The sequence below is a fragment of the Typopeltis vanoorti genome, chromosome 1, assembly GCF_054136105.1.
Source record: "Typopeltis vanoorti isolate ZY-2024b chromosome 1, IOZ_Tvanoo_1.0, whole genome shotgun sequence".
Taxonomy (NCBI): domain Eukaryota; kingdom Metazoa; phylum Arthropoda; class Arachnida; order Uropygi; family Thelyphonidae; genus Typopeltis; species Typopeltis vanoorti.
Window position 1 is genome coordinate 36905553 of NC_143549.1, and position 13846 is coordinate 36919398.

General features: G+C 32.1%; 1 protein-coding gene across 3 annotated transcripts in view; it reads right to left on the minus strand.

The window, feature by feature from the left end:
- Positions 1-12846, minus strand: part of LOC150109894 (uncharacterized) — a 71088-nt gene extending 58242 nt beyond the window's left edge. For all 3 annotated transcript variants that reach the window (XM_090397252.1, XM_090397236.1, XM_090397227.1), the window contains exon 1: positions 12653-12846. The gene's annotated coding sequence lies outside the window, so the exon portion shown is untranslated. The remainder of the gene's footprint in view (positions 1-12652) is intronic.
- Positions 12847-13846: the final 1000 nt, after the last annotated feature.

Here is a 13846-nt window from a genome sequence, read left to right on the forward strand (position 1 = left end):
ATACATAATGTCTACAACTTCTTTTTTGTGTGTTGACATAAAACAAGGAAGGTGTGTATAGATATAACTGATTAGCAAATGGCCATGACAGGTTATTTTAATTATGAAAATATAACATGGAAGAAAGAGGCAGGAGTATATGGGAGTTAAGTAAAATGAATGAGTTTAAAAGGCAAACCATGTCTGAGATTTGATAATACATTGGAGGATGTAAATTAGATGTTGAATGTGACTCCAAGTAAAAGTGACAATAAGGAACCACTGGGTGAGGGACCATGAGTGCTTCTATAAAAAAAAAAAAAAAAAAAAAAAGGAGGATATATATGGATAAGGTGGAAGATTATGAAAAACTGAGAAGACATCTGAAAGCAATAAAGAAATGAATGGAAAGGAGATCAGTGTTGACTTGGGATGATCAAGGAATAATTAACAATAGTAATGTCTGAATACTTTTCAAACGTTTGTTGGTTAAATAGGAGGCAAATGTTAAATTGATGGAGAGTTACATTAAATAGGTGTTCTGGAAGAAGGTTTATGAAAGCAGATAAGGTGGGAAGTGCTAACTGGTTGTACAAGAAATATAAGAGGCAGTATTATAAAAAATTACAAGAAATATAAAAAAATTGGTGAGGAAAGAGATAGTACATACAAACAGCACACAGCCAATCAGACCAAGAAAATCAAGAAGATACTGGGAATTCTTTTAATATACAGAAGAAAGTGATCACAGAAGGATGATTTTAGTTAATGGAAGATAAATAACAACTCTAGAAGGTTGAAGTAATTAATGAGTAATTCATTAAGGAATTTCATTCTGGCAAGTGTGATGTACAAAAGCTAACGTGAGTGAGTGGATGAGTTCAAGGTGTATGAAGAACTGAGTTAATAAAACTAGGTTTCTCTATATGGGTCAGCACAAATTTGTTATGGTGAGGTCATATTTCAACAATTTACATAAATATATATTACAAAAGATAAACAGGTGTACTGGACAAGGATGCATATAGGGTGTGTGTGTGTAAAGAGAGAGACATTTCAGACCTTTGTCAGGCTGTCAGTGAATTGAAATGGTTGAATTATGGCTGATGCAACTAAAGCTAGTTGTTCAAGTCTGGAAACTGCAAATGTTGTTCAGCCAGTATTTTTTTGCAGGATGAAAAACCAAAGTTTTTCTGGTGAAGAATGCCACATGACAAAGTATCTAAATTAGGGTAGATGGAGTTGGATGACAGATTTCTTCAAGTTTATTCCACCAATACTGAACCTCAAGTTGCAAGCAATCAACCTGCTTTCATTCCATTTTCTCTCAGTGTGGTTAGCCTAGTGGCTGTGCGCTTCGCAACCATATGACTGGGGAAGGAGTGTCCCAGGTTCGATTCCTGTCGAAGACTTGAGGATCTTCCTCAGCCATAGTCAAGTTAGCCGGTCTTGAGCACGGGCAGTAAGGTTTTTTCCGCCAGTTTATCTGGCATGTTTCATCCCGCAAGCAGGCAAACCAGCCCCGTGAACACATAAGGATCTACAGCCATAAATACCTACCCCCCCATGAGGGGCCTCAACTCGTCCCAATAGGGACGGGGGAGAAAAAGAGAGGAAACTCCATACGAATAAATAAAATCATCATTACAAACTTCCTCTAGTCATTTCTCATTAGATCTAATTGTAAATGATTGTTAACTATTCTTTCTGTGTTCAAGTTATCTCCATCTGGACTGTTCTGATTTTTCTCAGGCTGACTGACTGCCAAGTCACAACACAGTGCTATCTTTCTCCACCTTAGTCTATTATATTATGGGTTTTTGCTCACAATACTAGGATGAATTACCATTTTGTATATTTTTATTTTAATTCTACTATGGATAATAAAGTTAGTGAGCCAAATAAGAGAATGGCTATCGCTGACCAGTTCATTCAGTAAATTATGCTGAAAAACATGATTCCAGAAGAGAAAGTCACTAGTGGTGTGCTACAAGGTTCTGTTTCATGGCTGTATAAATTAAGCATAATGGCCATGGCATCAAAAGATAGATATGCAGCCATTGCCAGATGCAAAACTAGAGTCAAAAACCTGATGCCATCCATAGGAATTTTAAGAGAATGACCACACAAGGATGATAATTCAATGTTTCAAATGCAAGGTTCGAAATTCAGAAGGCAAAAATTGGATGTGGTGTATTAAATTTTTAGAGATGTACTGAAGGAGGCAGGGAAGATAAGGAACCCAGGGGTAATACATGACAAGAATTGAAATTTAGGGGATATATTTTGAGAATTGTGAAGACAACTCAGATTATGACAATAAAGAAGATACTGACATGTAGAAATAGATTATTCACTGAACAAGGCCTTGTGCAGGCTATATTCAACTAGTATTTAATCAGATGTGCAAATCTGTTTGCTCAGTTTTTATCTCATCTATGAGATTCTGGAGAAAGTTCAGAAAAGAATAAATAAAGCAGTGTCGAGTATGAGTCAAAGGAGCCTGTCATCCTTTCAGGATAGGTATAAGAAAGGATGATAACGATACATGAAGATGCAATTTACTATTATCATTGCTAGATAAGCATACAAAAAAAACAGCTTCCTCAGACTTTACACAATTTCTACTGCTCATCATTTAAGCATATTAATTACCTGCTACCAACTTAAACTGAAATATCATAGCCGAAGAACCAAATCCAGTAAAATAATTTCGCCAAATATAATGTAATGAAACCCAAAATAATACGGCAGTGATATGCTATAAGTCTTGTGAGATTAAAAAAAAAAAAAAAATCAATAGTAATAATTAAAAAAAAAAAACTGAACATGAATTCAAATGAACACTAACTAAACTTATTGACAATAAATACTATAAGAGAATCTATATCAATACCTTTTTCTTAGATAGCATTTAGTAATCAATATTAGTTTTCTCATTAAGGTTGTGATTTTGGCTTAACAATGAGATATCTACGTAGGTTGCATCAACCAAGCAGGAATTCTATAGCAGACTTGAGACAATGCACTTTTTCATATACAGAAATACTGTTAAAACTTCTCCAGAAGAAAGCATCTGGATATATTAGTTTCTTGAAACATTGAGATTGTGTATAAATAATTCAAACAAAAAGTGACAATTCTCAATAGAACTGTTCAAATTTCCTAAAGTATAAATTTCTATATTTTAAGCCAAGAGAAATCAAAGTAAAACTTTTGCTTTTACTGACACCAATTGAAAAGAAAAATTTTGCCTTTTAAATTCCAAAACTCATGGCTCCTATATTTTGAAAGTATACAAAGAAAGCAAATCCAGTAATGAATTGCCCCGTTTAAAAAAATAAAAAAATTATCCAACTAGATTACAGAGATGCTAAATAAATAGAATTATATTAAATATGAATTATTAATTTGACATGTTTGTGTGCATTTTTTTAAATAAAGTATGATACAGTACTTTGGACCAGGACTTGATTAAACTGAGTTGTTACATGATTAGGAGATGCTGAAGATGAAGAACCGAGCACAGATGTACTTATCAGATAGCCAAAAATGTGAATCAACCAATAACAAAGAAGCGAAGTAAACCAACTAAGAATTTTAAAGGGTTGAAAATAAAGAATAAAAAGGAACATAAAACTGATTTTCAACTTTTTAAAATTCTTAGTTTGTTTAGTTCATATTTGGCTATCTGATAAATATATATATACTCAAAGTATTGGTTCTTCATCTTCAACATCTCCTAATCACATACCAAATCAGTCCAATCAAGTCTTGTTCAAAAGTATTATATCCTTACCTGCAAAAAAAGCACACAGGTTTGTCAAATTAATAATCATTATTTAAATATAATCTCACTTATTTAGCATCTTTGCAACCAGTTGAATAATATTTTTTAAAAAAACCAATGCTCCATTACTAAGAATAGCTTTACTTTCTTTGTATAATTTCAAAAATTTTGCCTTTCGTTTCTGATGGAAATATTTTTTTATGCAAAAATGTTGAAGATCTTCATATTAAAATTCATTAATCATGTGTGATTTTTAATAACAAAAACTACAAGAAATTCTCAAAAGAAACCAAAATTCAGATAAATAGAACATGCCATTCTCCACACAGATCAGAATTATCAGCCAGTGGAAGCACATTTAGTTTTGAAATAATGCAAGTGTGTTCTGCTGTTATCCTGCCAACTTAACAATTTTAGTGTAAATTTATGCCTCCATTAACATTTCATATACTAATGAATATACCATGAAATGTCACAGAAAATAAAGTGATGAGAATTTTTTTTTAAATACTGCATAAAATGAAAGCAGGAGGAAATGTTTTTGTACTGAATTCTGTAATAATGTAATGAAAAATTACATAATCAGTCAAAGCATATCACATAATCAACAATTGGTTTCATCACATCAAACCCTTTACTAGAGGGGAAATGATTTATGCATACAGCAAGAATTTAAAATATTAAAAAAAATTATTAAAATATAACCAGTGCACACACTGATTATTATTATTATTACATGACATCTCCAGGGAGTCCAAAGACTTATTGAGAGAAATTAATTATAATGAAATATAAAAAATATAATAAAAACTTCCAATCAGCATGCAGAAATTCACTTTAGTTTTCTAATATGGTCATATAAATACTGTAGTCAATCTCTGTATCAAAAACTAATCACTATCTTAGAAACTGCTATTTTACCATCCCTTATCTTCTGTTAACCACAAAGGTGCGCGCGCACACACACACAGTGTATACATATATGCTGTGAAACAGTCCTTCCCATAAAGCTTCCCCTAGAACCTGTAGCCAATCAAAAAATATGAACAGGTCTTTTTTCTTGACCACTTTGCCTACATGCTACACTGATGTACCACAGATTTTGCAACCTCTTGTGTATGAGTGCATGGGAGAGTGGATATATATTTCTCCATCCCCCTGCAAAAAAGTCATATGGGTTTAATTGCAGTATATGTATGGAGTAATAAATAAATTTCATCACTTAGTCCAAAGACTTATTGAGAGAAATTAATTATAATGAAATATAAAAAATATAATAAAAACTTCCAACCAGCATGCAGAAATTCACTGACTAAGATTCTGCTTACTAGAAGCCTGAAGTACTGATATAAAAAAAAAGAGAAAAAAAAAAAAAAAAAAGAAGAGAGAATGGGTATTAGTCTCCAGATTATTCACACACATGCACATAAAACAAAGCAGCAGAATATATTAATTTTGACTAAAAGTGAACAATACTATGTCAAAAATCGAACCAACCAGGATATGCTGTAACTGATTATGCAAGTTATCTCATATATAATTGATCATGAAATGTTTATTTTCAAAAATTTCTCATCTTTCCTGAAAGATGGAAAGTAATTTATTTTATACTAATTAGATTAGCATGGTTTTGTTTGAAGTACCTAGAAGTTTGCAACAAATAAAGGTCACATGTAAATGAATTTTTACTACAGCATTCCTTTAGGTATGTTATATGGATTGTTTACAAAAGCTGTTGTAATAGTGGAATACATTAAGTCAACTTGAAATTCTTTGTTTTGTTTTAAATTAAAAATTTAGAAATTTGAAGTCCATTATTTGAGAATGACCTGCATATTTTGTGTATTATGTATTTATTTCAAACAACCACAGATTAATTTTCTTAATTGTAATAACAATTCCAGGTAATAATGCCAGTGCTTCTTATTTATTTAGAACTATTTTAATATTTCTATAATACTGTATTTCTACTCATACTTATGAAGAGTTAGAAAAGACTTCTGTTATGGGTTATAGTGAAGCAATATAAAATGCTGTACTGTTTTTAATATAAGAAGATTCTGAATTTTCATATTTGACCATAGCAAAATAATTACATAATATTAATCTGACATTAAAACTCCTAATTGAAATATTCAATCAGGAGTTTTATTTGAATAAAATGCTTCTGAATGTAGACTAGTGAATATGAATCAACAGAATTGAAGTAAATTCAAAAATTGAGATTTTATTCCTAGATTCACACATCAGACTATCATTAACCTATTAAATTTAGCATATTACAATATCTATCCACTAAAATGAACTTGCAATTTTCATTCTACAAATTTTTTAACTGCTGCAAATACAAAGTGCTTCAACAAAAATCTACAAAATGATGGTCAACAAACCACTCAAGAGACTTTACAGCAGGGTTTCCCAAACTGTGTTCCATGAAAAGTGAATAAGTGTTCCATGAAAAATTATCAAAATTAATATTAATATTTGAAATTAATATAAAAAAAAGCCTGGAATGGTTTTAAATGCTGAGACAAGTTCAAACATGTTTAAAAATCAGGCACTTCTCATTTTGCATGTGGATTGTGCTATTAAGGCCAGCGTGCGCTGGCCTTGACTCAGCTGCCTGTGGTAGTCAACACCTCCGAGCGCGAGTGAAGTATGGAGGTATCTGTTCCAAGAAACTTGCAATCACAAGCAAGGTCAATGCAAAGTGGCCGGGCATGCATGTAGTGTGTGCGGTGTCACATTTTTGCAATGCAATACAGCCTGCTTTGGTGATAGTGTGCACTTAGCTTTACATTGAATACGAGACTGATGATACGCGACTCTAACCAAGGTGTTCCGTTAAAACTTCAGGATTTGAAGTGATCTGTCGTAGAAAAAATTTGGGAAATGCTGCTATACAGTATGGTGACATTACACTGAGTCGTTGCAATTTATCCAGATGGATTCTAGACCATTCTTTCAAGACATTAAATATAAGACAATGAGATGAGAGCCTTCCACTATTATATAATTTGCTGCTTTATTCTTTGACAAATTGCACCATTTTTGTGTAGTAATTGCTCAAAGGAGTCATGGCTCAATGGATAGATGTGTGTATGTGGGGAAGCACAGATGCATTAAGATTACACAAACCACCACCAAGAGGTAATATATGCTCCCCTAACAAATAAATATATCTTTTCTTCCATGTTTGGCCATGAATGATCCACCACAAGCTTGAATTATAGAAGCAATGCATAACTGATCCAAATCTTTTATATGATGGTGTTGCTTGGCAGTGTTGTGTGATGGTTCCTTAAATCATTGGTTAGTAATCTGTGTACTGCTAATATAGGCAGTATTCCTTGCTAATACAACAGAGGGATTTCCAAACAATCCAGATATCAGTGATCAAATCAAGTGCAAACAACTATCTCTGATCCATAATATTTTAATAATGCACCTTTTTTCCTACTTGTTTATGAAAAATATCACCTCTGCATTAATTCAACCTCAGTATCTTCATGGGTCTGGCTCCCATTGATGAAACTTTAATGAAGGATGAAAGTGATTATTGCGTGCATTTAAAAGGAAGCATGCTTTGCATTATAGGATGCAATTGATGTGAAGTAGACAGCCTCTATATATAAGTAGTCAAGTGAAAAAGCTTTCTACACAGATTTCCGATATTCTATTCAGATGATTCTCAATGCATTCTGTGGAAAGAAATTGTTACTTAGAATCTCTAATGTAGCTTGCCTATTCAGACTATATCTAGCCACTCTACTGGAGTACAGTAGATATAGCTGCTTCTCTTAGATAAATGGAATAAAATCACCAAAAATGCAAAATTGTGTTAGCTCACATGCAATTTTCCACAATGCTACTATGCTTTTCATCATCAAGTAACACCAGATGAAAGTAAAAGAAAAACACCACAGAGCTGAGTGTAGTGGCCCATGGAGGAATACACAAAATAAACACATGTACACTTCTGTCTCTCTCTATCTCCAGTGTATCTACATACAAGGCTGGATTTAAGGTTGTTTTGGCCTCTAATCAATAAAAACTATTAAGAGGATTCCCTTGTCATGTGAGGTCCTAAGCTGTAGCCTGATTAGCTTATGCATAAATCTGGCTCTATTCTACAAGTGTGAGTTACCCTGTTCTTCTGAGTTTGTACTTTTCTTGAAAAGTGTTCAACAGAGTATCTCAAAACATGAGTAAGCATTCTGATTACAAGAATCCAGGTAGTGAACAAAAAAAGGAAAGCCTCAAGTTTTGAGGATAAGCTTAAAATAATAAAACATTTTGAAAATCAAGAGAATACATACTACAAGAGCAACAGGCCTAAAAGAATCCACATTGTACACCATCAGAGACAACACTGCAAAAATAAAATTGTTTACCAGGATCAACACTGAGTGCTGCAAATCCAATTAGAATAAGGTCTAAATACAGTACTGCATTTCTTTATTTATTAGAAATTAAAGAAGTTTAAAACTGTAGCAGCATTTTTATTTTTTTTAGCATATATAGCATAACTTACAAGCCTTGACAGGTTTCAAGTGTTCTGCCTATAACCCTATTTTTCCCATAAGTTATTTTTATTATGAAAAAGTCTACATACAACATTTTCACATACACATATTGCATTATAGGAGAAATAGCTCTAGTTTTTCTCTTCATTTTCATATCACTTGATGTTTATGATACAATGAGAGGCTACATCTACTGAAGCTTTTATACCTGGAGAGAATTTTATGGTCACCACATACTTAAAATGGCTGTTATGTGGGTTCTACAAGACCAGTTCCTTATTTATTTTTTAAGCTATGTACTATAGTTTGAATAATATCTTCTATATTGCATGCCCTTCTAAAATGCCTTACATATTTGTAATCAGATTTTGTTGCTGTTAAAGCATTTTCACTAAATTTATACTAAGATTAATAGTACTATATGGCTAAATTGTTTGTGAATTTTTCCTCTTCCTTCTACTCTCAATAAACTTTTGTTCATTAGGCAGGCAAGCAACAACTACACAAACTTTTAATTACAAAAAATCCTCACATTTTGCAACAAACAGGCTGCAGGTTCAAATTCCACTACAATATTGATGTTTCTGAAAGTATTTAGGTAGTACAATTTCAGTCATCCATTACAGCTTTGATTACTGATTGCCTGAGGTGGTATAAATAAGCACCATGTTTGAACTTAGTCCACCTGTGGTGCTAAGAGACCATACTTTTTTTTTTTTTTTTTTTGCAAGTGGAATAATATATATAGTGAAACATGACATTACACTAGTCTGAGTGATGTAGAGCAATATTTTATGATACTGACTAAAATTTTTAGTGTGCATCATGTTGAGAAAAGCCTCTTATATGCTAAACAGTACAACATTTTATACTCTGCTACAAGAAATACTGTATTTACTTGAATATAACTCGCACCCCCTCCCCTAATTAAAGTTAAAAAATCCTGGTGCGAGATATATGTGAGGATTTTTGGAAAAGTTTTTCAGGAAAAAACTAAATTGATGCTTATAATTAAATTCTCAGTATTCATTATAATTTATAATTACTCACATTATTTATAAAATGAATGCATTTAAATTTTAATTATCAACATTATTTACGCGATCAGCTGCTTGCCTTCATTCTGCAATATATTTGAATCTTTTGTGACAATGCTTCTGTAATTAAATTAATTATTTCTGGAAAAATCATGTCTCAAGCTCTCAAAATCCAGTTGTACAACAGTTCTAATGATGGTATCCAAATCTTAGCCCCCCCTCCACACACACACAAATACACAAAATCCAAGATCGAGTAGAAGTCAATGCTCTCACTTTTCCTCTACTGGAAATACATATGATTGGTATGGTATTAACAAAAGATTGCAAGACTCAACAACAAAGGAAAGCGAAGATTGTTGAGTTGAAATGCTGATTCTCTTCAATTGAATTCCAAAACATCTGAAACTACCATAACAACATTCACTATCTATTTTTTTAAATTTTACACTTTTTTTCCTTGTGTGAACTATATGTGAAATGTTTTAATTTCTTTTTTCGTAAAATAAAACCAGAGGTGCGAGATATATGTGAGTAAATACAGTACATGAAGATATATTTCACTCCTCCATATAACCAAAAGAATAATGAAAATTGAATAAAATTGATTTCATGTTCAATCTTGAAGGAATGTGTAATAATTGTAATCAAGTGAGCAAATATAGTAACTGAATAACAGACTTAAGTTTGAAAAGACACATCACACAGCTAACAGGTCATAAAAAGGCAATTAATAGTTGTTTGTGTAGTAGTATTGTAGTCCACCCAACAGTTGTGTTACAACACAAACTTACCTTAACTAAATTACTTTTGTACATTTTATATATGCATAGTGGTAAGAACATGTTATTTGAAATTGCTTGTGAAGGACAACCATGTATATATTATAATGTTACATTTGAAACAATATCAGCATGTTGTATAGAGCAGCAAGTAAGTATGACATGAAAAAAGTTGATGGTCTTTAAATAAAGTTCATAAAAAGAGGTTAAACATTTATTCCCAGTATGCTATTAAAACTATATTCAGCAGTAATGTATTCAGAGGTAATGTTATTATATCAATTGTATTTGTGGTATATAAATATATTAAGTATGTAATGGCAGATGCAATTCATAAACATTAAATACTGAAATGACCATGATGAAATGAATAAAATGTACTGAAAAGCATTTCAGTAAAGTGTGATCCAAAAGTCTGACAATGTTAACATCAATAAAAATTACTGATGTCATACCCTTCATAATGAGTGAAATTCCAGTTTGAATATCAGCAGATAAAACTGAGCTTGGAATACAATCCTAATTTATTTATTTTGCTATATTCTGACACCACATACCTGTCAGAGGACTGACTACCAAAATAAATTTTCTTTTGTCCAATATAACATATATATATATATATATATATCTAAAGAAAGATGCTGATAAGAATTTTGTATGAGTAGTGATCAGTGTAACTGACAAAATTCTGCAGACAGTGATTACTGAATTCATTTAAGCATTACTACAATAACTATGCTTTTATTTAATCTATGCTTGTAAGCAATACTTTTCTCAAGTTTTTTTTTATTTTTACCCCTTCTTTTTAGGGAGAGCCTGGTGGATAGCTTAGTGGATGTGGGCTTTGCACACCATGGCACTTGACCGCACGAAGGAAGACTTGGTTTCAAGTCTAGTCGGTGACTAGAGGAAATTTTTCTAAGCTTTTTTTTGACCGGTTCCTGAGTTAGTCGATCTCTGGCATGGGCAAGCGGGTTTTTTCTCCTGGAAACTCAGGTTTTTCGTCCCGGAAACTCAGGAAAGTCGACCTTAGAACCCACACTATTTCAGACATTAAATATATTGTGTTAGGGACCATGACATAGCAGCACTTGTTGAGCCATTCTCTTCACTGCATGCTGTTTAATTAGGGATAGCTTTGGGCCAGCTATCTCTGATTGGGTACCAGTGGAAATTGAACTACCCACTCAGTCTCCAAAAGTTAGATAAGGCTAAAATAGCCTCGCCTATACAGGAATAAAAAGGCATTAGCTGATTTTTTTTTTTTTTAATTTCTTTTTAGGAATGGACATTAGCTGCCTGACATATATAACATTTTTCAGCATCTGCCATGATACTGCACATCATAGAATTGACTTTTGGTACAAGCCAGTTTTGTATTTTAAAATAGTTTACATCCAACTTATCTTAACAAATATTAGCATCCTCTTTAAAGTCAGCTGGAAATCAGTTTTTTATTAGAAACAGATATGAAAATTGCCAGCACAATCTCACTAATGACTAAACATACCATCTCTTGCTAAAACAGCCACTTCTGTTTCTTTACAAGTTTATCTGTATGTTTTACACAGTCAAGATTACCAACAGACAACTGGACCACACTAAATAGTGATAAACAATATCAGTATATATGTATATATATACTTTTACATGTTGCTTATATACCAAAAGACTGAAGAATGAAATGTGTTCCCCTCCTGCCAAATAAGTTCAACAGTGAATACCAAAGTGGTAGTTACTGAAATGTATATGTATAGTGAAGCATGAGTATGATTAACCTGATTATCATCCAGTTTGTTTTTCCAAGAAATAAATAGTGTATTTGCCTTATTTCATTCATGGAAAGGGTCTCTTTACTTCACAGAGAATATTTTAGATTTTCAACTTATCTGAATGTAATTCTCAATGTGTTAATTCTTTCAGATACTAGAACGTGTGATATATTATTCTGTTTACTCATTTATTTTTTACTTGTATAAGGTTTTCACTGCAACATAAAATAATTAATTTGACTTCCACTTACAAAACTGCAAGATCACGGGGGAAAATGTAGCAAGTTCTGAAATTAAAAAACTGTCATATTTCTGAATTTTTGTGCATTAAGTATGCATTGGAATACAAACACTGTCTTTGTTTAATGAAAACATTTCACAACATTTAAGTAATCACAAATTCAAGAAAAGATATGAAATACTGTAAATTGGTACATAATTTTTACATATCTAAGAACCTTCTGGAATCAAGTGACTGGTATGATATGGTATCCTTCAGCATATGTGAAAAATGAAATTCAATATTCAGTAATTAATGAGTGTTTTCGTGTGTGTATGTTTTGAAATGCAATTTGAAGGGAAAATGCGCTTAATTAAAATTATATATATATATATATATAATTTCAAATTAAACCTATAGTTCCCTCAAAGTTGAATATGTTTAGGTATACAATTTATCAGCATTATGTGTTGATGTATATTATATTGTGAGTGAATGCAGTAGGTAACAGAGCATGATCGCAAGTATGGAAAGATTCATTTTTACCTGAGAATGAAAGAGTTGAAAATCACTTGATTTCTCTATCGGAATATGTTTAAATTATAGAAGTTACTTATGAACTTGATAGATGATATTTGTGAGGTCTTTATATCCTGGGGAAAACCAGCTTACCCCCTTCCAAAAACGAATTTCAAGCAAAAAAAGCCTATTATTCTAAATTAACGACAAACAACTTTGAAACATGGCACCCAAACAATGGCTTAACCAAGTATCCAAAATAGCCTCCTGAGCAGATACCATTCGAAATACATTATAAAGGCAGATAGAAGCCTAATTAGAGCCCAGTCCCAGATAAACTCAACTTTTTAAACTCATTAAATAATTGGCATTGATCAACTTGTATGAAGCCTATTCATCTTCATTTTACATGAAATAACATCATCTGAAATTATGATTTCATATTGACTTCATTTCCATTATCGTATTTTTAAGGCATTTCAGTGAATTACTTCTTTTGACAACAAATAAATAAATAAAATTAAATAAAATAATACATATATAAAAATAATAATAAAAGAAGAGAAGTTAACGAGAGAGAATAAAAAGAGAGAAAGGATATCTATATACATTACTGGTTCTGAAACCGTAAATACAGACATCTAATTACAAAATAAAACATTCAATATGACTGTAAGATAAGCTCTGTTGCTTTAAGGAGCTTAGGAGAAATTTAGTTTTCGCCTAAACTCCTTAAAGCAACAGAGCATTTACAGAACCACATCATCCAAACACACAATATAGTTTTCAGAAGAACAAAGGAACAACAACGCACCTGGAAGATTTCACAGACCAAACAAACACTGCATTAGATAAAAGAGAGTAATATTAGTTGCTTTCATTGACCTAACAAAAACATTTGACACACTAATACACAAAACGTTGATTTGCAAACTAACAGATATCGGAATCGTAGGACGTCTACTCTTGTAATTCAAAGTATACATGGAAAGCAGAAAGCACATCTCACGTATAGGAACAGGGCAGTAAAGACTAACTGTTCTGACCTCGATTTTGCTTAACATATGCACATATGACATTATTCAGCTTCCGCTAAAAAGTAATATCTTCCTATTCGCAGACGACACGGTCATAGTGTCTATTCACAACGACGCAAAATAGGCTGACCATATTTCCTAGACAAAAACGGGACGGAGGTTATGTAATATTCTGTAATCATGA